The 23,349-nt window shown below is 51.7% G+C and overlaps 1 protein-coding gene across 1 annotated transcript in view; it reads left to right on the forward strand.

Annotated features, from left to right (window-relative positions):
* Nucleotides 1–3,138: 3,138 nt before the first annotated feature.
* PEA15 (proliferation and apoptosis adaptor protein 15) overlaps nucleotides 3,139–23,349 on the forward strand; it is a 65,914-nt gene continuing 45,703 nt past the window's right edge. Inside the window, exon 1 of the mRNA XM_082202639.1 lies at nucleotides 3,139–3,324. The gene's annotated coding sequence lies outside the window, so the exon portion shown is untranslated. The remainder of the gene's footprint in view (nucleotides 3,325–23,349) is intronic.

Genomic DNA, 23,349 nt, shown 5'->3' on the forward strand with positions numbered 1-23,349 from the left:
AAAAAATAGGACAAAAGTCCAAAGCCCTAAGAAGCCCCCAGTAAAAAAGGTAAAGGGACCCCTGACCATTAGGTCCAGTCAAGACCGACTCTGGGGTTGCAGCGCTCATCTCGCTTTACTGGCCGAGGGAGCCGGCGTACAGCTTCCGGGTCATGTGGCCAGCATGACTAAGCCACTTCTGGTGCACCAGAGCAGCGCACGGAAATGCCATTTACCTTCCCGCCGGAGTGGTACCTATTTATCTACTTGCACTTTGCTGGCATCATTTCCACACTTGCCTCTGAAATAAAACCATCTTTGCCGTGACTTTTCTGCAGGAAAGCTGCTAGAGAAACGTGGTCCTTCCTCTCTCTTAACACTAGAACCTGAGGATGTCTGAGGAGGCTGGACGTGGGAACATTCAGGAGAGGCAAAAGGAAGTCCTTCTTCACGCAGCACAAATTTAAACTATGGAACTCACATCTGCAGGAGGCCACCAACCTGTGTGGCTTTTAAAGAGGACTGGACAAACCCACGGGGGGGGGGGAGAGGCTATGAGTCTTGAAAGGTTATATGTGTGTGTGTGTTTTAACATATCATTTTCAACAGTAATTAAACATACTTTTACATCTTATTCAATTTTTTTGACTTCCATCAATCCTGTCTGAAAATTTTCCAATCTAATCTCTTAGTATGCATTTCTTATCTTCCCTACTACATTTCAAACTCATAATCAATATCTCTACCTATTTCTACTTTGTAACACTTCGTATATTTCTCCTTACAAAACTTCCTGTAGTCCTACTAGCGTAATTTGTTGTTTACAGTTGCTCTTCAAATAGTTCATATACTTCTTCCAATCTTCTGTGAATCTCTGTTCCCGCAGGTTTCGAATCCTTCCTGTCATTTTGTCCAATTCTGCACAGGCCATTAATTTCGTCTGCCATTCTTCTTTCGTCTTGCAAGGTTCTTGAGGATCCCTCTGTGGATGGAAACTTGCCGCTTGATCTCAGGAAGTGCAAGTGCAAGAGCTGATCTCATCTCCGTCTCATGGCCAGCCACAGGGCGATGTGCGCAGGGAAACAGTGGGAGGAAAGAGGTGCCGCTTGCTCAGATCTCGAGTTCCTCCTTTCTTTCTCAAGTCACACTGAGAAGGTTTCCTGGCAGCACAGAAGACAAGAACTTAACATGGGAAAGGTCCCACCCACCCCGGCCCACGCAACTGCATCAGCTGATGGGAGAGGGAAATTGTTGTTGTTGAGTCATTTAGTTGTGTCTGCCTCTTTGTGATCCCCTGGACCAAAGCACGCCAGACACTCCTGTCTTCCACTGCCTCCCTCATGCTGGTAGCTTCGAGAACACTGTCCCACCATCTTGTCCTCTGTTGTCCTCTTCTCCTTGTGTCCTCCATCTTTCCCAACATCAGGGTCTTTTCCAGGGAGTCTTCACTTCTTATGAGGTGGCCAAAGTATTGGAGCCTCAGCTTCAGGATCTGTCCTTCCAGTGAGCACTCAGGGCTGACTTCCTTAAGAATGGAGAGGTTGGATCTTCTTGCAGTCCAGGGGACTCTCCAGAGTCTCCTCCAGCACCAGAATTCAAAAGCATCCATTCTTCAGAGATCAGCCTTCTTTATGGTCCAGCTCTCACTTCCATACATCACTACTGGGAAAATCAGAGCTTTAACTATATGGACCTTTGCTGGCAAGGTGATGTCTCTGCTAGCTTCCTCCAAACCTAGCTGGTGGATTTTGAGCAAGCAAATGGCAGCCAAAATGAAACTTGTTTCCAAGCATTTGAGGGTCACATGTACCTTTTTCCAAAGACAGGGAATATCTGTGGCCCTCTGAATGTTGCCAGACTCCCAACTCCTACCATATTTGACCATCCTGAAGCTGCTGGGAGGTGGGAGTCCAACAGTATCAAAAGATTCATAGGTGTCCCAGCCCTACACATTCACTCAATCAAACCTTTATTGAATATCCAGCAAATAAATTGTATTTGACGCCTAATGACATTTTAGTTCAGTACTGAATAATACTGCAGCGAGGCCATGCCATGTTATTCTTGAAAGTTAACATGCAACAGCATTCAGCCACCTGGTTGTGTTTGACAGCTGGCATGCAACGGTATTTAGTATTTATTTATTCTACAATTATCTTTCCTTATTTCTTAACAGCATGTTTAGGCTGGTGTGAAATAGTATCTGGTATTTTGGACTATATTTATCTACAGCACTCATTTGCTGCCCCAACGCAATGTGCTCTTTGGATGCCAAGCAACAAAACATTAAAAATACAATAACTGCCATGGAACAATGCAAAACAGTAAAGGAAGCCCTGCATGAAAAATTTAGCAGCAGGGAGCGGAGAACCATAGAAGATGCAAAGAGGTAGCTAAAAGCGTGGAACAGATCTGAGATCAGGTGGATTTAAAAGTCTCTCAGGAGGCTGGGCATCTTCACCTGGAGTCCTAAAGCCGCTGGATCAGGCCCAAGAGGCGGTGGTCCTGGCGCTAATCTACTCGAGCACCCTGTCCTCACTCACAGCGGCCTTGATAACGACCAGCTCTTCAGGCTCGACACCAGCAACAACCAGAGCAGATACCAAGTGGTTTAAATGCAGACTCCAAAAACCAGGTAGCATTTCGGGTTTGGAAGGACTTGTTCCAGCCACTTTTGCAAAAGTTGGGTTTCTCTTGGCGACGCTGAGCGGAATGCACCCCCCGGGTCTGACTCGGTGTATGGCTGCTTCCGACCACTCTGTCCCCAGCAGAGGACAAAGGGGCCGCCATCCGAAAGGACCAGCGTCCTCCCTAATTGTTTGGGGCTATTTTTGTTTTTTTTAAAGATGGGGCGGCGGGAGGTGATGCCCGCTGCTGCTCTCCTTTCTCCCGGCCAGGCTGGGGCGGCTGCCCGTCTCCTGAACCCCTCCAAAGAGCCCTTTCGTCTCTGGGGGTCGTTTGGCGAGACGCGCGCTCCGGAGCGTCACGTGTGAAAGGGGCTGGTTTCGGGTTCCTGCTTTGCCAAGCCTCGCGCATCAGCACAAAAAGCCAGCCCGCCTCCTCCTCCTCCTCCTCCTCTCCGCGGCTCCCCCCGCTGACATCACTCGGCGCGGAGGAGGGCAGAGCCGGAGGAGGGTGGGGTGACCCGGAGAGCCGCCCAGCGCGAAAGGAGAAGCCTCGCCGCCGCCGCCGCCGCCGCGCACAGACAGACGCTCGCCCGCCGCCGCTGCCGCTGCGCCCGGCTCGAGGGGCGCGTCCCGTCCAGGGAGGGCAGCAGGACGAGGTCGCCGCCGTAACCAGCCGTGCCCAGGGGGACGCATCCTGCTCCGGCGCTTCCTGCCGCCGGTAAGTCCCGCGCCTCTCCTCCGGCTCAGCCATCCCTCGCCATGGGAGAGAGAAAGAGAGAAGGCTCTCCAAAGGGGCGCCGCCGCCGCCGCTCCGTGCGCTCTGCACATGGCCAGAGGCGCGCCCGTGCCCGCCCCACCGCTGGGGGACTGAGCGACCAAAGTGGGGCTGATGGAGGGCTGGGGCGATGGGGCGTCGGTGGGGACGCAAAGAGCCCCGTTTCCGGGGCGCGCCCAAGGCGGGGAGCCCCCTTCGCCTCCCGGCTCTCCTTCGCCCGCTGAGGGTGACTCAAACCCAGATCCCGGGCTGAATCATTGCCGCTTCCTCTTTGGACTGCTGCCCTGGCTGGTTTCTGGACAGCCGTCGCCTGACTCGGACCAGAGAAGCTCAGGACTGTCCACACTGGCAGGCAGCAGCGGCAGCGGCTCTCCAGGGTCTCCGGGCAGGGAGATGTCGATGGAGGGAGGACAAGGGGGGATTTGAACCCGGGACCTTCTGCATGCAAAGCAGATGTTCTGCCCGGACTCGGTGCCCACCCTGCCGGCCGCATTTGCTCTCCGGGCTCCCAGGCCATCGCCAGCCCCCTCTCCCCTTCTGGCCCCCTCTCCCCGTTAATAAAAAAAAGCCCAAAGTGAACCACATTGTGCAGGCGAAACTCTAAAAGTGCCAGCCAGAGAGCCAGCCAGAGCCCAAGGGGGCATTGTCCCTGCTGCCTAGTCTAACTCTTTAGCTCTTTCTCGCCCCCCCCCCCATTTCTTTCCCTCCCCCTGCAACTTAACTCTGCCCCTGGTCAACCCGACTTGATGCCATCTGCCCAAGGCGCTCCAAATGGAGAGGAACCGGGCACAGGGCGGGGCTCCTCCCAGTTTGCCACTTCCTAGTAGCCGCTTTCTAGTGAGTCGGGCCATTGGGTCCACCTGGCTCAGTGCTTCCTACACGGGCTGGCAGCCGTGGCTCAGCAGCCCTAGCTGGAGATGCCAGCGGGGATTGAGCCTGGCATGGTCTGCAAGCAGAGCAGGGGCTCTGCCAGGGAGCCATGGCAGACCTTCTCTGCTCTAGAGAAGGCCCAAGAACAGCAGCGATTCCTGCAGAGCAGGGGGTTGGACTAGATGACCCCCGGGGGTCCCTTCCAGCTCTACAGTTCTATGGCAGGCTGAACAGAGCCCTGGAAGAAAACTTCGGGAAAACAGGAAGGAGCCACCAGCGCAGATATGAACTTGGGAGTTTCTGGTGATAAATGGCCATGCAAAGTCCTTCTGTGAAGGGGACCAGCCTGGATATGGCTGTGGAGTGTGGGATGGGGGAGAGACCTGGGTTCAAATCCCCCGCACTTAGCCTAGCCCAGCTTCAGGGGTTGTTGTGAGGGTGGTGCTCCGGATAAAGCACCTTGAGCTCTTGGAGAACAGGCAGGATATAAATGCAGTCAGTCCTAGCCAAGAGAGAGCGTGAAGCAGATCAGATGGCCACCCCTCACTCACTGGGTTCAGAGTATTCAAGGGACTAGTCCTCAAGCTGTTCATTCAGATCAAGCTTCAGTTCTTTCCCTGGCACAGCACCGTTCCTCCTCCCCACCCTGAGCATCTCTTTGCCTTCTGAGGTACCCACTGAACATGAAAAAGCCTTTGTCTTTTGGGCACCCTGTTGTGGACAGCCCTGAGGTGGGACGGTTCTTTATCTAACCAACTTTTCATTTATCTTATGTTCCTTTTCTGTTTTAGCTGCAATTGTGTGTGTGTGAGTGTCCCGGTGTCCTGCTGATTTGCAAATTTGTTGCCTCCTTTTCGATGCTTAGTTGATATTGATTGGCAGGGACGGTGGTTCCTGCTTTGCTGGAGTTTTGCTGTGGCGCTGCAAACTGTCTTTGGTTACTTTTGCATCTTGGGGAGTTGGCCCTTTTGGGTCCTGCCAACCCCACCATTCTAGGATTCTGGGATGATCCCTCGTGCCTCGGAGCGGGGAAGGCAGCCCGGACCGAGATGTGCTCTCCACACAGACGGAATAAATAAATCATGTTGGGTAAATGCACCCTGCTCAAGCTGAAACGGGCTCCTCTAATAGCGCTCGCTCAGAAGCCAGGGCCTTGCAGGATCAGGCCAAAAGCTGCATTTAAGCATCTGGTCCTCAGGAATAGCCGGACAGGTGCTTCTGTGATGCTTTGCAATTTGGGCCACCTTGGGCTCATTTGGCAGGAGACTCCTTTCTGTGCTTGGAGAAAGTGGATGGGGAGAAGCTTTTCTCCCTCTCTCAAAATACCTCTGGTTATGGACTTAATGCGTTCCGGAGGTCCGTTCTTAACTTGAGGTACCACTTTAGCTAATGGAGCCTCCTGCTGCCTCTGTGTGATTTCTGTTCTCATCCTGAAGTTAAGTTCTTAACCCCAGGTACTACTTCTGGGTTAGCGGAGTCTGTAACCCGAAGTGTTTGTAACCTGAGGTGTTTGTAACCCGAGGTACCACTGTACTAAACTCAGGGACATCTGAGGAGGCTAAATGTTGGGAGAGTCAGGACAGACCAAAGGAAATCCGCCCTTCACGCGCTGCGCAGAGCTGAATTATGGAGTTCACTTTCCCAGGAGGCAGTAGCGATGGCCCCCAGCTTGGAAAACTTGGAAAGAGGATCGGATCACTTCCCAGAGGAGGAGACCAGCCGTGGCTATCAGCCGCAAGGGTGGCTGAGCTCCTCCTTCCTCCACCATTGTGCCTCTGAATAATACCAGTTGCTGGGATCACACAGCTGGTGTGCTCATGTCCCAGGAACATCGGAAGCTGCCTTATCCTGAGTCAGACTGTTGGTCCATCTAGCCTAGTAATGCCTACACGTTACGTTTCCGAGCACAATTCAAAGTGCTGGTGTTGACCTTTAAAGCCCTAAACGGCCTCGGTCCAGTATACCTGAAGGAGCGTCTCCACCTCCATCGTTCTGCCCGGACCCTGAGGTCCAGCGCCGAGGGCCTTCTGGCGGTTCCCTCAGTGCGAGAAGTGAGATTACAGGGAACCAGGCAGAGGGCCTTCTCGGTAGTGGCGCCTTCCCTGTGGAACGCCCTCCCATCAGATGTCAAAGCGATAAATAACTACCTGACATTCAGAAGACATCTTAAGGCGGCCCTGTTCAGGGAAGTTTTTAATCTGTGATATTTTACTGTATTTTGGTTTCTATGGAAGCCGCCCAGAGTGGCTGGGGAGGCCCAGCCAGATGGGCAGGGTATAAATAATAAATTATTATTATTATTATTACACGGACAGGCAGTAGCCCTCCAGGATCCCAGGTCAGGGACTCTCCCAGCCCTGCCTGGAGGTGCCAAGGATTGTGCTGCTTCCAGGTTTCTCATGGGGGAATCTGGTTCTTCACTGTGGGAACAGGGTGCTGGACTAGCTGTGCCCCCTTTGGGCCTGATCCTGTTGTGCTTCCCCCAGGGAATGTGGTTGGCCACTATAAGAAGAGTGCGCTCGACTAGATGAGCCCGCTTTGTCCTGAACAGCAGCAGGGCTATTCTTACATCCGTCGCGTGAGGGTCAGTAGCTGATGTTGGTCTTCTCAGACTCCAGCGCCCATCCTTCCCGACCCATTGGCCAGACTGGCCGTGGCTGATGGGAACTGGAGTCCAGCAACATACAGAGTGGACCATGTTAGCTCCCCCTGTCGGACGTGAATCACTTCCAAGGACTGTGGCAGAGTCAAGATGGGGGTGGGATGTCCACTTTATGGGGGTGAGGAGGCCACTTTAGCCATCATGGCGACAGGCAGCAGAGGATAAACACAAAGGATGTTAGCAGCGCAGGTGGGCGGCTCACGCTGCCTCAGTTGCATTCCTTGAAGTCGTAAAAGTGTAAGGAGAGCCCGGCTGCTGGATCAGGCCCATAGCCCACCTCGTCCAGCATCCTGTTCCCACAGTGGCCAACCAGGTGCCGGTGTGTGAAACCTGAAATCAGGATTCGAGCACCAGAGCAACTCTCTGCCTCCAGTGTTTTCCATCAACTGGTATTTGGAAACATTTCTGCAAAGCCTCCCCTGTGAATTGGCTCGTCCTCTTTCCAAGCCATCCAGGTGACGGTCACTGCCTCCTATTATCCCGCTGCCCCACGTGGGTCATTGGCAGAGTCGGGCTGGCTTTGCCTCTTCCTTGCTCTGCCGTGACTCTTGACTTTTTCAATGTCCGCGCTGCAACATCCACGTGGAAGCAGGGCTGCCCCGGCAAAGGGGCCCATTGTGTCCGCTGAGTCCAGATACCATCACGCTTCGGACAGCGGCGTTGGAGTCTTGCTAGACAATGGGCCCCTTCAGGCAACCCAGCCCCACGAGAAGCTGCTGCCGTGTGTGTTGTGGGGGGCGGGATCTGCTGTCATCTGGCTCCTCCAGAGAGGGCACACTTTGTCTTAGTGGCCGTCTGGGACCATCTTAATAAACTGACTTGCAAGTTATCAATGTGGGTCCCTCCCTCAGTCCTGCTGGTTTGTAGAAATCGCAGGGAGGGGAGACTAGTGTCGCTGTTAAACTCCAGTTCTGTTTTGTGGACTTTCCCTTAAGACAGCTGGTTGGCCCCTGGGAGAACTGGACTGGATGAGCCCCCTCTGTCCTGACCCAGCCACCAGCCTTTTCGGATGTTCTTATATTGACTTCTGTTTGCAGGACGTAGTTTGGGCTTTATTGCTTTAGTGCTTAGTCTTTGTTTAGGTCTGGAGGTCGTTTTTGTGGGGGCTCTTGTTGTCACACCCTGTTGTGAGTTTGGTGCCGAAATAGGGGGGGCTTTGATCTGAGCCAGCAGGCCTTCTTTTATGTTAGGGCTTTTGTTCAAAATGTTTCACACGATGCACCAAAATTCTCCAAAACGACGTCTTTAGGCCAGTTCATTTTTACAACAACCTTGTCAGGATGTGGCAAAGTTATCATCCCCATATTACAGAGAAGGACAAAAGCAGACAGAGGCAGGGTTCAAAGTACGAGCATCCTGGTTCACAGCTCACACCCTTAACTGCCTTTCCCTCAAATAATTTGTGGTCTTCAAGCTTTTAATTGTGTTTTCCCAAATGCTGTCCTGCCCTTCTAAAGCCAAGTTGTTTCAGCTTCTTGCACACCCCTGAAAACTTGGGGCGACCGCTCTCAGTCTCTTCTGCGTCTCTCTGATCTGCCCTTTGGGACTCTGCAGCCCCCATTTGGCCCCACACTAGCCCCAAATATTTTTGTCCGGCTGGGATGTGTCCTTGGGCCCTGATCACGGATGGAGGATGCAGAGAGAGGGATGTCAGAGTGTGTAGAAGGAAACTAGCCTCCTGTACAAGGGGGACATTCACATCCCTTGCCCCGCCCATATTTCCATCTGGCTCCACCCACCCCTGGCATGTGGCCCTCGGAAGATTTCTCAGAAGAGAATGTGGCCCTCGGGCTGAAGAAACCAAGATGCATTCAAAACTGACCCTACTTGAGGGACACCTCCCTTCTGGTCAAAGCCTCTCTGTCTCCTACCTGTGTTCTCCCCAGGTAGACGCACCTGGTCCCTTCACTGCACATTTCAAGGTGCAGTCGATGGCTTTTTCAGCGTGTTTGCCGGAGAGGAGGGCCACTGGTTTTTGTTTCATTTTTATTATGTCATCATTTTGTAAGTTTATGCTCTTCTGCCATGTGCTCTTCAGATGGGGATCGGAATATAAAGTTAACAAATAAATAAATATCTCCTTTCCTCACCTCCGTTCCTGCATTCGAAAGTTACTGCTTCCAGGTTAAAAAAGGGGTGGGAAGGCAGCCTTAAGATCTCTCCCCTTGATTGACAGCAGCCAACTCAGAACACCACTGATAGCAGGCAAATAAGAGATTGGCTTATATATATTTCCCCCCCTGTGTGCGTCATTCGGCAATTACCCTTCCCCCCTCGGTTGAATTTTATCCACATCCTTCTTACAATACTTCTGAAACCCTTTCCTCTGCCCGCCTTGCTTTGGACTCGCCTGGTTTCTGCATCTCATGACAAGGGCTGTCATCCTCTCTGTGGTGATTCAGCTGCCTCGCCTTCCGTCAGATCCTCCGTGGTTGTGCTGGGAGGCACAGGTGGCCCTGTCTATGGCCTGCTCTCCAAAGTGGGAACATCCTTGATCCTTCACGTTCAGCCTCTTCCCTTTCCACACACACCCCAGGCAGTTTTGTGCCTATTAAAAGGCTCCCAGTTCGTCTGACAGCTTCCAGTCCTCTTTCATCCTTCCTTCCCTCCTTCGGGTTCCGATAGTGGACAGAAAGTTTTCGCCTCCGCTTGGCTTTCGAAAGAGCTCGTTCCAAGACCCCCGGGGCCACTTCTGCAAGCAAACTCCACTGTGCAGGTTATTCAAGCACACTCTAGCCCTCCCTCAGTTCTGAAGTTCATAGAATCATAGAATGGTAGAGTTAGAAGGGGACCCCAGGGGTCATCTAGTCCAACCCCCTGCAGTGCAAGAATTGCAACCGGCGTATCCATGACAAATGGCCACCCAACCGCTCATAAAACCCTCCAGTGAAGGAGAGTCCTCCACTTTCCAAGGCAGTCCCTTAAATAAGCTTGTTTTCTGTTGCTGCAGAAGGTAGGCCCCTGAACCGGTGGATTCGAATTGTAAGAAAAGAGATTCCAACCAAACATTATTAGGAAGAACTTTATGCCAGTAATGGGCAACCTTAGAAGGTGATGGGCTCTCCTTCTTTGGAGGTTTTTAAGCAGAGGTTGGATGGCCATCTGTCGGGGATTCTTCAGCTGTGATTCCTGCTCTGCGGGGGTTGGACTAGATGACCCTTGGAGACCCCTTCGAATTCTACAATTATATGCTTCTGAGTTGTGGTTTATATGCTCAGCTTCATTGGCAAGGAAGAAGGCTGAGGGGCAGCTCTGTGTGTGCGCCTCCCTTTGGATCAGACCCCCATCCAAAAGACATAATCGCAGTTAATAAACGTGCTTGCAGAATCCTAAAAAATATTCCAGTGCATTTTGTGAGATGCATCTTTACAAAATGTGCACTGTCTCTCCCCCCTGCCCCCCCCATTAACTATTAAGGCACTTGCATCATCTAGACAAAATACTAAACTAGAATTACTTCCGACCTCATTCGTTCCCCAGATTTTTGACTGGGTGCACAATTCAGATGTTTCCCTCTCCTGTTTCCACTAATATTCCAGGACAGGAGTCAATAATTCTGGGAAGGAAAACTTGGCAAAAATAAGCCATTGTGTTTTGCCACAGGAGGAAAAGGATAACCTGGGTAGCAGGGAGAGCAGAATACCTGTGGGGTTAGAAATGTCGGTGGCTGAGAGGGCGTTAGCGCCCACGAAACCTCCTCTTGCCTGGCAAAACCAGGATAAAATATTGCAAGAACGAGAGGGAGGTCCTGCAGCTCAAAGCCAGCTCAGAAGGTCAGCTGGAGGCTGGAGCCGTCTTGGGCCAAAGCGTTGCCCTTCCTGGGACGCTGCCCATCAGAGCTGGGCTTTTTCTCTTCCTTTTAATGGGAGTGTGCCAGATTGTTTGATCTCAGCTCGTCCATTTAAAAGTCAGCTGCTTATCTAAGTCCAGTTAATAATGCTGAGCCTGACTTTATATACATCTCAAAGCCCTGGATATATGCACATTATAATGACAAGCTAAGCTAGGCCTCCTTCAGAGGAGGAGGGAGGGAGCCATCATAGCTGAACGGGGAGAGCATGGAGAAGATCCCAAGTCCAGTCCTTGAAAGCTTCTCCGGGTAGGGCTGAGGGTGGGTCTCCTGAAACCCTGGTGGGCCTCTGCCCATCAGTGAAGACAAAACTGAGCTCAATGGGCTCAGGGGTCCTGACTGGTACAGGGAAGGTCCCTCTGTTCCTGTTTAAATTAGCCCTTTCTTCAGAACCATGGGGACTACAATCTTAGTTTGTTTTTAAAGGGAACGGCTGTAACCTCAGTGGCTTTGCATGAAGAACACCACACGCTCAATCCCCGGCTTCTCCAGGCCTGAAACTCTGGCAAACTGCTGCCAGTCAGTGTTGACATTACTAAGCTAGATGGAGTAGTGGGTCTGACTCCTTATAAGGCAGCTTCCTAGGTTCCCATTTATGCTTCAGATCTGAGTGTGAGGCTTGCTGTCACGTTTAGTGTGGCGAGGGTGGTTCTTTGCACATCTGGAAGACGACTGTGTCACCTCCCATCACCCTACTGAAGGTGCTTTTATAGCTCAGGGGAAAGGGCAGGCAGACACAGCACCTGTAGACTGTAGCATCCTGAATTGAGGGAGGGAGGGATTCCCCTTGCAGCCACAGGGTTGTTTGAGGCCACCACGAAAGAGCTGATCTTCAGCTTGAAACCAGGACTTGCTCTTTCACCAGGCTGCTCCTCCAGCTGCCAATGCCATCCATGGAACCTGTGTGAATATCAAGTGTGGGTTGTGTCCAGGAACCTGGGAGGATTTCTTTCACGTGTCTGCATGTTTTTGTCTTTAAATAAACAGCCCATGCAAGTTTCTAGCTCTTATGGCCATCAAGATTAGCCTGGCCGTCTCAGAGGAAATCTGGGGAGGCTGAGGTGGACTTTCCAGTGGTCAAAGTGTGCTTGTGTCTTCCTGCCCAGCATCTATTTCCTGCCCTCTTGCCCTACCGCACCCCTCTTTCTCTTTCACACTTGATCCTGAACCCATAAGTCGTGCAAAAGGAGCAAATCTGTGCAATGTTCTTGAACAGTTGCAGAATCTGGTTTCGGTTTGTTTTCCTTTCCTTGCTTGGGGCTGGGAGCGGGGCAGGAAGCTTAGATGCCGAGTACACAAGCCTTCCCAGCCCTGCCTCCTGAAAAGCACTCTTCTTCCAACCACATGCTGGAACATTTCGATGCTGTCAGGTGGGTTTCGAAGGAAGACCGCCCCTTTTGTGAGCCTGGAAATCGCAGCAGCAGCCCTGCTTTGAACCCGTTTAGTTGCAAGCCTGTCTCACCAGTCTTCTCCCCCCCCCCCCACTCCCATGTTCTCTCTCTGTGCATCTCCGCTCCTCTCTGTTCCCTTCAGCGAGTGTCACCCCACGTCAGAGGCCCTTTGCATCCAGGTGCCTGTTCTGCCCTCCCCATAGTCCCCGCGGAGCTGTTTCCCTGACTCCTTCCTTCCACATCTGTTTGCTCACCAACCTGGCTCTCGGACCCAGCTGTCCCAGAACCTTAGCAGAGCTGCCTGTCATTCTAGGGACTGAGTTCATTTCGCCAAGCAATGACTGGCGGCTCAGGCAGGGGCTGCTTGCCATCGCCCCAGCCTCCTGTCGCAACCATCTTTCCCTGGAGTCTTGCATGGATTTTAATCTACCCCCCAAAGAGATCCCTTGTAGTTGTTTAGTTGTTTAGTCGTGTCCGCCTCTTCGTGACCCCCTGGACCAGAGCACGCCAGGCACTCCTGTCTTCCACTGCCTCCCTCATGCTGGTAGCTTCGAGAACTCTATCCAATAATCTCATCCTCTGTCATCCCCTTCTCCTTGTGCCCTCCATCTTCCCCAACATCAGGGTCTTTTCCAGGGAGTCTTCTCTTCTCATGAGGTGGCCAAAGTCTTGGAGTCTCAGCCAGTGTGGTGTAGTGGTTAAAAGCGGTCGTCTCGTAATCTGGGGAACCGGGTTCACGTCTCCGCTCCTCCACAAGCAGCTGCTGGGTGACCTTGGGCCAGTCACACTTCTTTGGAGTCTCTCAGCCTCACTCACCTCACAGAGTGTTTGTTGTGGGGGAGGAAGGGAAAGGAGAATGTTAACCGCTTGGAGACTCCTTAAAGGGAGTAAAAGGCGGGATATCAAATCCAAACTCTTCTTCTTCTTCTTCTGTCCTTCCAGTGAGCACTCAGGACTGATTTCCTTCAGAATGGAGAGGTTGGATCTTCTTGCAGTCCATGGGACTCTCCAGAGTCTCCTCCAGCACCACAATTCAAAAGCATCCATTCTTCGGCGATCAGCCTTCTTGATGGTCCAGCTCTCATTTCCATACATCACTAAAAGAGATCCCTTATCATGCTTAATTTAAAACATGGAAATTGGTGTCTGCCTCTCAGGCCAGGCCAGCATCCTGTTTTCACAGCGGCCATGGGAAGGCAGTGAGCAGGACCTGAGCACGAGAACATTCTCCCTTCCTGCAGTTTCCAGCAACTTATGCAGACGCATCACTGCCATCAGTAGCCTCAACCAGCCCCGTATCCTTTCCTTCAGGCACCCTCTCCAGGATTTCTTGCATTTTATAAACCATTTGCTCTGCACAGCAGAGTAGCCGACAGATGCCAGGGAAAGAATCTTGCACATGGCAGAGCATCTCCAAGAGCATCAGCCCCTTCCTCCTTCAACAGCACTTGCCTGGCGCTCAAGAGCCATTTGATAGAAAGGCAGCCACCTGCCTTCATCTGTTGTCATCAGCAGGAGGCTGTGTGAATAAAAGCAAAATGGGCTTTCTCATCCTTCATTGGGTCTCCCAGAGAGTGGTTTGGCTTTGTTTTGTTTTTTAAGATCTTCCCTTTGCTCATCAAATACTTGTTTTTGGAGATTTTCAGGCTCAGAAACTATAGGAAGAATCCAGAGCTTAATCCTCTTCATTTAAATGAGATTAAAAAAATTATATGTCAGGACTGCCACACACAACGGAATGAGAACGCATAGAAGTGCAAGAAGGCTCTCTTCCCCCAATTCTTCCTTCTTTTTCCGGTTCAACCCCAGAGTTCAACTCAAAATGCACGTCTCTCACCCAGAAAGTGTGGTGTAGTTTAGGCTTGAGGCCGATGGTTAAGTTGGTAAGCAACTTGTGAGAACATAAGACTCAAGGAGGAGCCTGCTGGGTCAGCTGCCCAAGGGGACCCATTTAGTCCAGCCTCCTGTTCTTACAGGGATGCGGGTGGTGCTGTGGGTTAAACCACAGAGCCTAGGGCTTGCCGATCAGAAGGTTGGCGGTTCGAATCCCGGCGACAGGGTGAGCTCCCGTTGCTCTGTCCCTGCTCCTGCCAACCTAGCAGTTCGAAAGCACGTCAAAGGGCAAGTAGATCAATAGGTACCACTCCGGCGGGAAGGTAAACAGTGTTTCCGTGCGCTGCTCTGGTTCGCCAGAAGCGGCTTAGTCCTGCTGGCCACATGACCCAGAAGATGTATGCCGGCTCCCTCTGCCAGTAAAGCGAGATGAGCACCGCAACCCCAGAGTCGGCCTCGACTGGACCTAATGGTCAGGGGTCCCTTTACCTGTTCTTACAGTGACCAGGCAGATGCCCCAATGGGAAACCCACAAGCAGGATTTGAGTGCAAGAGCAGCCCTCTCCTGTGCTTTGGTTTCCAGCAACTGGCATTCAGAACCATTGCTGCCTCCAACCATGAAGACAGAACCAAGTCATCACAGGCAGTGGCCATTGCTAGTCTTATCCTCCACGATAAATTCCTTTCCTTTCCAATTCAGTGCTATTCATTTCCATGGGTGTTGCGTCAGCCCATTCTGGAGAAACTCCTGTGCTGATCTTTGTGGTGTTTAGAATCAAAGAGGAAGCCAGGCTTTACCGGGGAGGGCGGGCGGGGGGCATACTTTTCTGGTTTTTCGTTCCTCATGCACACCTAGGCTGACTCTCGGTGGAATAGCCTTGGAGAAAAGCGCTGAGAGTTAAGAGCCAATAGATGCTCAGCTCAAAAGTGCAGCCAAAAGCATCTCTTTCCAGGACAGAGTAGCAGGAAGTCAAGTTGTATTTTTATATTCTGTTGGAAGCTGCCCAGAGTGGCTGGGGCAACCCATTCAGATGGGTGAGAATAATAAGAATAAAGTTGCAGGTTGCATTGTGCCTTGGCATTCTGTCCATGTTGCCACAAGCAGCTCCATGTTCTGGGTGTTGTGCTTTTGAGCTCACCACCCTCTTGGCGACCTTGACCCGTATTTGGGGCAGGGACCCTGCTCAGTGTGCGTGGCATGCAGAAGGCCAGGGAGCCTCTCTGGTCTGGCCCTGTGCGATTTTCACAGGCCTGGCAGGTGCTTTGCAGAGCCACTGCTACTCCGAGGAGACACTGGTGAACTAGAGGAAAGATAAGGCAGCTTCCTACGTCCTCACAAGAAGGCAGTTGCTGCGGGATTTTTTAATATTGTGCCATCAATGTACATATGGCACTTTGTGCAATAGGGCAGATCTCTGCCCTGACGGACTTGGACTCTAGCAGGTGGCGGGAAATGCCTTTGGCAGCCTGGGGGCTGGATGCCAGGGGTGGGTGGGGCCAGGAGCGAAAGTGCTCAGAGCAAGACATATCAATGTGCTCCTGCATCCCTCCGTAATGCCAGAAGCACAATCTGAGCTCAAGGACACATGGCAGCTAGGCAGAAACACTCAAGAAGAATCCACAGCAGAACCAGAGAGGGGTGTGAGACCTGGAAGACCTTTCCACATGGCCTGGGAGGGTGGGGCCTGGACGGACTCCATCTACAAAAGCTGAGGCTGCTTTGTTTTGTTGTTCCTGTTATTGAAATTAATTTTTTTTTGTATATTTATATTAGATGTTGTTGTGAATTATATGGAAATTGTTTCAGTTGGGTTGTGTACTTTTTGATGCTTCACCTGTTGTTCATGACTACCTTTTATCTTTGTAATTGTGTTTTTTTACATTGTAAGCCACCTTGATCATGCTTTTAACCATAGGAAGGCAGCATACAGATAAAGTTATGCATGTGTAGTCTGGGTAGAGCTGAAAGGGCCAGACAGAAAGGTCTTGAGGGCCACATTTGGGCCCAAGGCCTGGGGCTTCTCCACTCCTCCACTACACAATCAAGGCAGATTGCATTGCGTGTCAAAACCCCTCCCCCAGAAAGAAAGACACAGGACACAATGTTTAAGTTTAATGGGCATGAAATGGCCACAACTTTATTGATTAGAGAATTGAAGGTATTGGCCCTAGGCATTGGCTCCTATCCGCTACCCGGCATGATGTCCGGGAAGGGTTAACACTAACCGTGGGAGGCCCCCGTTGGAGTACGCCAACTAGGATCCCACGGGTGTCACCGCTTGGGGCGTGCCGGGGGCCCTTACCTAGGTAGGTTTCGGACAAGACAACGCCCCTCGGAGTCCTGTACCGGACTACCCCATTTCCTGGGGGAAGGTGATGGCGTTCCTTCCCCCCCATCCATTTGCATAACAATTGAACCCCAGCCAATGCCTAACCGCCAATACAGGGAAAGTTGTGACGGTTTGCTACGAGGTAGGCGAAAAAACCAAATGGCGGAAGATCGCCAACTTGGAAAAATTCCTACCAGGCCCCTTGCGGCGACCAACCGAAGTCCATAGCAAGGTCATGACTACCTACGGCTACCTAAACGTCTAAGGGTGCGTGGGATGGGAAAACCTCTCAGCTGGTCGGGAGTGAAGAGGGCGGACCCTGGGCGTGCCCGGCTTAAAATACCTTAAGCCACGCCTCCCCCCGGCCCGCCGATAGGCAGGCGGGGTCGCGAGCACGCCCAGGGATTCCCCCAACTCTCGCGGGGGCCAAGGTTAGCCCCCGCGCTTGGGGAGGAGGGGCTAGACCGCAACACCCTCTCCTCCCCATAGTCGGAAATGGCTTTATTACACGCACTTGGGTTTTGTTGCGGAAGGCTTTGTGGAAAAGGGGTTTAAAGGAGGGATTTGAAGGAAGTGGCAGAGGTGATGTCACACAGATCCTCTTCTGGACAGGTCCAGGCATATTGGGGGGGGGGGCAGAGGGGAACCAAGGAGAAGTGTGCAAGTTTTACATGTTGCATTCAAGAAATTTGCAACCCAGGAGGTCGTAGCCTGCTTTCAAGGCAGCCTCATCACCCCCTAAAAGCTTGCAGAAAACCCCAAGGGCAGAGGCTGGCAGAAAAACCGGTTGATCCCTGGGTTGAAGTTGACCAGCAAGGATGCCTGACTTCCACATGTTTAATAAGAGCAGCAACAAAGTAATCATTTTCTCCCCACACCTGCAAATTATACCGCTGAAATGAAGAACGCTTGAGGGATAACCAGGAGTGGTTTGGTTTTTTTGAAGGGCTGTGAGTTCCATTCGTCTTCTTGTGCTCAAAACAAATTTCTGGGCATCCTTTGGAGTTGTTGTTGTTGTTGTTTTTAAGGCTGTACAGTATGTCTTTTGTGCCTGGCTCAGGTTGGTGGATCCTGAGATTCTCTTGAAAACAACAAAGCAGATTCTAGGAGCCTGCAACTGCCCTAGGGAACCTGGAATTGCCATTTTGAGTTGTGGCCCAGCTATCTTGCTTGCATCCCTCATTCCTGAGCTGGCCTGTGCACACACACACTCTTTCCTACTCCTCCCCCAGCAACATCCCCCTCCCTCAGTAGCCAGGGTGGAAAACAGCTGGACCATTCAGCATATCTTCTGAATTGCGTCTGTCTCTGGGTGTCAGCACCATCAGCCAGCCGCTTGCCATTGTCTCGGGATTTGGGTGCTGGGGCGAGCTGGACAAAAGGACTATTGTTTGGGCACTTACACTGGTATCCCCCTGTCCTGCCTCGCCTTTGTTCCATCCCTGAATATTCCTCTCTCCCTCTCTCTTTTGCACACACCCCAGTGGCTTCACAGCAGCCAACCGGACATTCCATTGCATTTCCAGAGGTGGGGAGTGGAGGGGGGGTGTTGCGAGAGGACAGAAGGAAACTGCCAGGGTGCAGGCCCAGGGTGCAGGAGACGGGCCTGCGGCTGCAAAAGCAAGGAGCGTGAAAGGTGCAAAAGCTAAAAGTAGAAAAATTAATAAATAAGGTGGGTAAAAGGAACTGTGGAAGGAATAAAGGAGACCCCCCCCCCGGGAAGAACAGACTCCAGTGAATAAAAAAACCCTGATGTGATTCCCATCTGTGTAAAGGAAATGTGAAGTTGCTGTTCCTTTCCCTTTGCAGAATGCTGGGATCTCTGCTCTGGGGTTGGGCTGAAATGCTCCACATCTGTTGGGAAAGGAATTCTGAGCAGGGAGTTTTGTGTGTGTGCATGCGCACATGAAGCATTCTCTCTCTCCCCCCCCCTTTGGGAAGGAGCCCATCTTTTAACAGCCCAGCTGTGCAGAATAGAAAGATGCCTGCCGCCTGGCGCCACGCCAGCCCCAGAAAGCGGAAGCGTGGCTCTCGGTGCGCCCAACTTCCCATCAGATTGCTTTGCTCGGCTGTGTCTGGGGGAACCGACTTTGCGGAGGAGGGGGTTTGTTCTGTTTTATTTTTAAGAGTCCGAAAACAGGATGGGCAAAAACGAATGGCTCTCTGTTGAAACTTTGGGCTTGCCGCAAGCATGCATTCAGAGCGTGTTGGACTTGAGTGGGGTATATACAACCCCTCCTCTGTCACCTGCCTAAATTCTGCTACATGCAGCCCTGACCCTGCACACCTTTTAAAATGTTCCTTCCTTGCATATTTTTATTTTAGTATTTCATGCATTTTTATCCCAACTTTTTCTTTCTCCAAAATGCTTGAGGTGGCATATATGGCTTGTCTCACCACCTGAATAAATCGCCCACAACGCAACCCTGTGAGGCAGGTTAGGCTGGGAGTCAGGGACAGGCCCAAAGGCACCCCGTGAACTTCATGCTTGAGCAGAGATTCGAACCCTGCTCTCTCAAGTCGTAGTCTGAAACTCTCACCGCTACACCCCACTGGGTCTCTGTCGGCACTGATTCCACCAGAATTACAGGGCAGTATTAACATATTGAGGGATGCGGGTGGCGCTGTAGGTTAAACCACTGAGTCTAGGGCTTGCCGATCAGAAGGTCAGCGGTTCAAATCCCCGCAACGGGGTTAGCTCCCTTTGCTCGGTCCATGCGCTGCTCTGGGTCGCCAGAAGCGGCTTAGTCATGCTGGCCACATGACCCGGAAGCTGTACGCCGGCTCCCTCGGCCAATAAAGCGAGATGAGCGCGCACCCCAGAGCCAGCCATGACTGGACCAAATAGTCAGGGGTCCCTTTACCTTTATTAACATATTGCAATTATAATCCTGTTTATGAGATATCTCAACTCTTTCCCTAGTTCCTGTATGGGGCGCAGAGGGGTGTTTGTGTGGGTGTCTTACATCATAGATCAGGGCCAGATAAATGGGGGGGGGGAAGAAAAGGCCTGGTATGTGAATGCCCTGTGCCCCTCCACCTGGTAAGCCCCCCCCCCACGAACTGGCCAAGGCCCACGCCCCTCAAGCCCCAGAGCCAGCCCCTGCCTGTTTTGCAAACAAGGATGCTCGGAAGAGGATGCAGCGGGCCGGATCCACAGGGGCTCAGCGTCCTTTCGACTACATAGCATTTCCCAAGTTTCTAATTTTAATGACGGGCGGAGGAGAGGAAGTGTGAATCTTATTAAGGAAAAATAATGGGTCAGCTCAGAATGGGGTGAGGCCAAAGAAAGCTCAGGCTGGTTTTGCAGAGAGGTGAAAGTTCTGGCTGTCGGCTGGAGATCTGGGCAACAGTCAAAGATTCTAGGGGCCGGCCTGCTTTCCCTCAGGGGCCGCCTCTGTCTTGAATCAAACTCTGGCAGTCCCGTCTGTCGTTCCTGGAGTTGCTTTCTCCTCCCTTCCAGGAGGTTTTCAGAGATTACAAGGAAGTATTTCTTCACGCAGAGTTAACCAATGGAACTCACTGCTGCAGGGCTGCATTTCGTGGCTGCTGTCACCATCTGCACTGATCATGGAGCCCAAGAAAGTAAAATCTCTCACTGCCTCCATTTCTTCCCCTTCTATTTACCAGGAGGTGATGGGCCCAGTGGCCATTATCTTCGTTTTTTTTGATGTTGAGCTTCAGACCATATTTTGCGCTCTCCTCTTTCACCCTCATTAAAAGGTTCTTTAATTCCTCTTCACTTTCTGCCATCAAGGTTGTGTCATCTGCATATCTGAGGTTGTTGATATTTCTTCTGGAAATCTTAATTCCGGCTAGGGATTAATCCAGCCCAGCCTTTTGCATGATGAATTCTGCATATAAGTTAAATAAGCATGACTGTAAAAGAGAGCTGGGCATCTCGATGGCCACTGTGAGAACAGGAGGCTGGACTAGATGGGGCCCCTTTGGCCTGACCCAGCAGACTTCTTATCTTCTTACAACGATGAATTTGGATGTGGGGACTCCAGCTGCAGTGCCTCCTTCTGGTTTCTCTTGGCCAGGCCCACCTCACAGGGCCGTTGTGAGCGTAAACAGCGCTCACAAAGCAGAAAACAGCAGAGAGAGGGAATGGACTAAAACTCAAGGCAGACAGAGACCGCCACGGGGAAGGTTGCCAGAATCAGAGTGTGCCAAACACTTCGCCGTGGTGCCTAATAGGATACAGCACAGAGCTGGGCATATTTGTGGAAATGAGCTGTGGATGAGAATCAGGCGCTTTGGGGCAGCAAGGGGGTCTGCGTTGCCATTGGCACGGCCTGCCTCCTGCCCCAGATTTCCTCAGAGGCAAGATGCAAACAAGCACAGCTAATCCCAGGGGTTTCAAAATGTCATGAAAACGAAGCCTCGGAAATTTATTAGAGTGCTTGAGAGCTGCGAGATTAAACACACAGACAAATCTGGCCTCCCGCCTCCTGTTCTTAATGGGGGGGGGTTAAAGGGGGGGTCTCAACCTACACCCCCCTCTCTGTTCTTTTCCCACCTGACACCTGTGGGTAGCAATGGAGAGGGAGAGGGAGAGAACAAGTGAGCTGGACAAAGACAGGATGAGGCCTGAGGGAGGGAGGAAGGAAACTGGGGCGGGGACAAGACCCCAAGCTGTCTCCTTGTGCTGCAAGCAGGTTTCCTGAATCCCAGTTCCTGCAGTGACATCCTGGGGTAGTTTGTGGGGTGGGGGGCTGCGCCGCACCCCAGCCGATGAAGGAAGCACCTTCCTCTCCTGGCTTCTGCCTCTGTCTCCCTCTTGCCTACTTTCAGCCATCACAAACATCTTACATGAGGAGTCTGGTCCAAATGGGTCGTCTTGTTGCAGAGTGACTGGCAGCTCTCACGGTAACGTGCTAAGCAGGCTGACGGACTGAGGAGCGGACGGGAGGAAGGCTCTTTTCGAGATGGCATCTTCGAAGGATAGGGAAATACGAAAGCTGCCTTGGGAGGAGTAGATATCGGCTCCGTCTGGCTTAGTTTTGCACAGCCAATGCAGCGCCCACTCTTTATGTTTCATAAAACGTGTATACATGGCTTGATTGTAACAAACAAACAAACTCAAAGCAGTTTACTAACAGAATAAAACAAGAACATTATCGGTAAAATCAACTATTAATCATTTTTCTTTTTAAAAAACCTGAATCAGATTAAAACACACATCGACATTCTACAGGCTTGTCTAAACGAAAATGCTTCTAAGAGGCACCAAAAAAGAGTCAATAGACAAGGAGTTCCAAAGTGTAAGTGCGACTGCACTAGAAAATTGGTATCTTACCCATGCAGTTCCGGATCTGCAAATCAAAGCGGTGGAGTGGGCCCATTTGGAGTAAGGTGATCTTGCAAGTTAACTGGTCCCAGGTTATGGGCTTTATAGACTAATATAGTGACCTATTGAATGTCTACAACAGGGGTCAGCAACCTAAGTGGCCCATGGGGGTCGTTTAACCGGCCCATGGACCCCCCCACCCACCCACTCGGTCAGCTCCCGTGCGCTGCGCTAAACCGGCATGGAGCAGAGCAAGAACTGCCTTCCATGATGCTGGCCAGCTTTCCATTGGCTGCAAGAAGCTCCGCGCCAGAAGGAGCACCGGAAATAGCGTTTGCGCATGCATGCGGGCGTGCATGCGCACACACTCCAGCCCACCGCGGCATCTGTGGGACTGTGAACTGGCCCAAGCCACAAAAACTTTGCCGACCCCTGGTCTAGAAGATGGTGGTGTTGGTGGTGATTATTATTATTATTATTATTAAGCCTTCATTCCCCACCCTTACTGTCAGCATCCCTTGGAAGTGGTAACACAACATTTAAACATTCTAGCATTGGGTTAAACTACTTCTGGCTTCAGGAAAATGCATGGCAAAATCAATTTGTTAGTCTTCAAGACTCGTGGCTTCCACAGTGGTAAATGACGCTTTTTGTCCCATAGCCTGGTTTGTGATTTTCTTTGCTTTCAGTCCGGCTTGTGCCTCAGTGACCACGTGCGGATGCCTGGCCGCTTAGGAAAGAGGGCGATGTTGTGGGGCACCCTCAAAGCCCTGGCAAGCCCACAGCAGCCAAAGGGTTAGGAAAACTGACCACTCCACACTTTGACAGATAGAGAGGCCACTGTTTGGGGGAAAGGCTGGAGGGGGGTTGCCGATTGTAATGGGGAAGGGTGTCAGGCAGAGGGGTCAAAGGCCGGCTTGTTTAACAGTCATATTGTGTCTCAGATTAAATTACTGCTTCATGGAGAAAGGTCAGAGGTCTTTGCCCTCCTGATAAGGCCAAGGGGAGACCCCTGCCCCAGAGACGAAGGCCAAGGACTCGGCTACAGGGGTGGGCCAAGGACGGAAAGAGGGTTTCATAGCTTTATGGTGGAATTTTTTTTAAAACTATGATACAGGGGAGCTGTTCTCCCTTAGGGGCCCCTGCTGCAAGAGAGCCAACATTTGCCCCTTTGACCGGGTGTGCTGTCACTACAACCGGACTAGAGAAACATAACTATAGAGTTGGAAGGGGCACAAAGAGTCATCTAGTCTGACCTTCTGCAATGCGCATGATGCTCTACCTTGCCATCGTCAGCAGAAAAAGTGGGTGGGGTGGGTTGGCTTGGTGTCTACCATAACAGATCAGTTGTTGTTGTTTAGTTGTGTCTCCATGACCCCCTGGACCAGAGCACGCCAGGGCCTCCTGTCTTCCACTGCCTCCCTCATGCTGGTCGCTTCGAGAACACTGTCCCACCATCTCGTCCTCTGTCGTCCCCTTCTCCTTGGGCCCTCCATCTTTCCCAACATCAGGGTCTTTTCCAGGGAGTCTTCTCCTCTCATGAGGTGGCCAAAGTCTTGGAGCCTCAGCTTCAGGATCTGTCCTTCCAGTGAGCACTCAGGGCTGATTTCCTTCAGAATGGATACGTTTGATCTTCTTGCAGCCCATGGGACTCTCCAGAGACTCCTCCAGCACCAGAATTCAAAAGCGTCAATTCTTCGGTGACCAGCCTTCTTTATGGTCCAGCTCTCACTTCCATA

The sequence above is a fragment of the Podarcis vaucheri genome (genome assembly GCF_965113315.1).
Source record: "Podarcis vaucheri genome assembly, chromosome: 16".
In the NCBI taxonomy this organism is placed as follows: Eukaryota; Metazoa; Chordata; class Lepidosauria; order Squamata; family Lacertidae; genus Podarcis; species Podarcis vaucheri.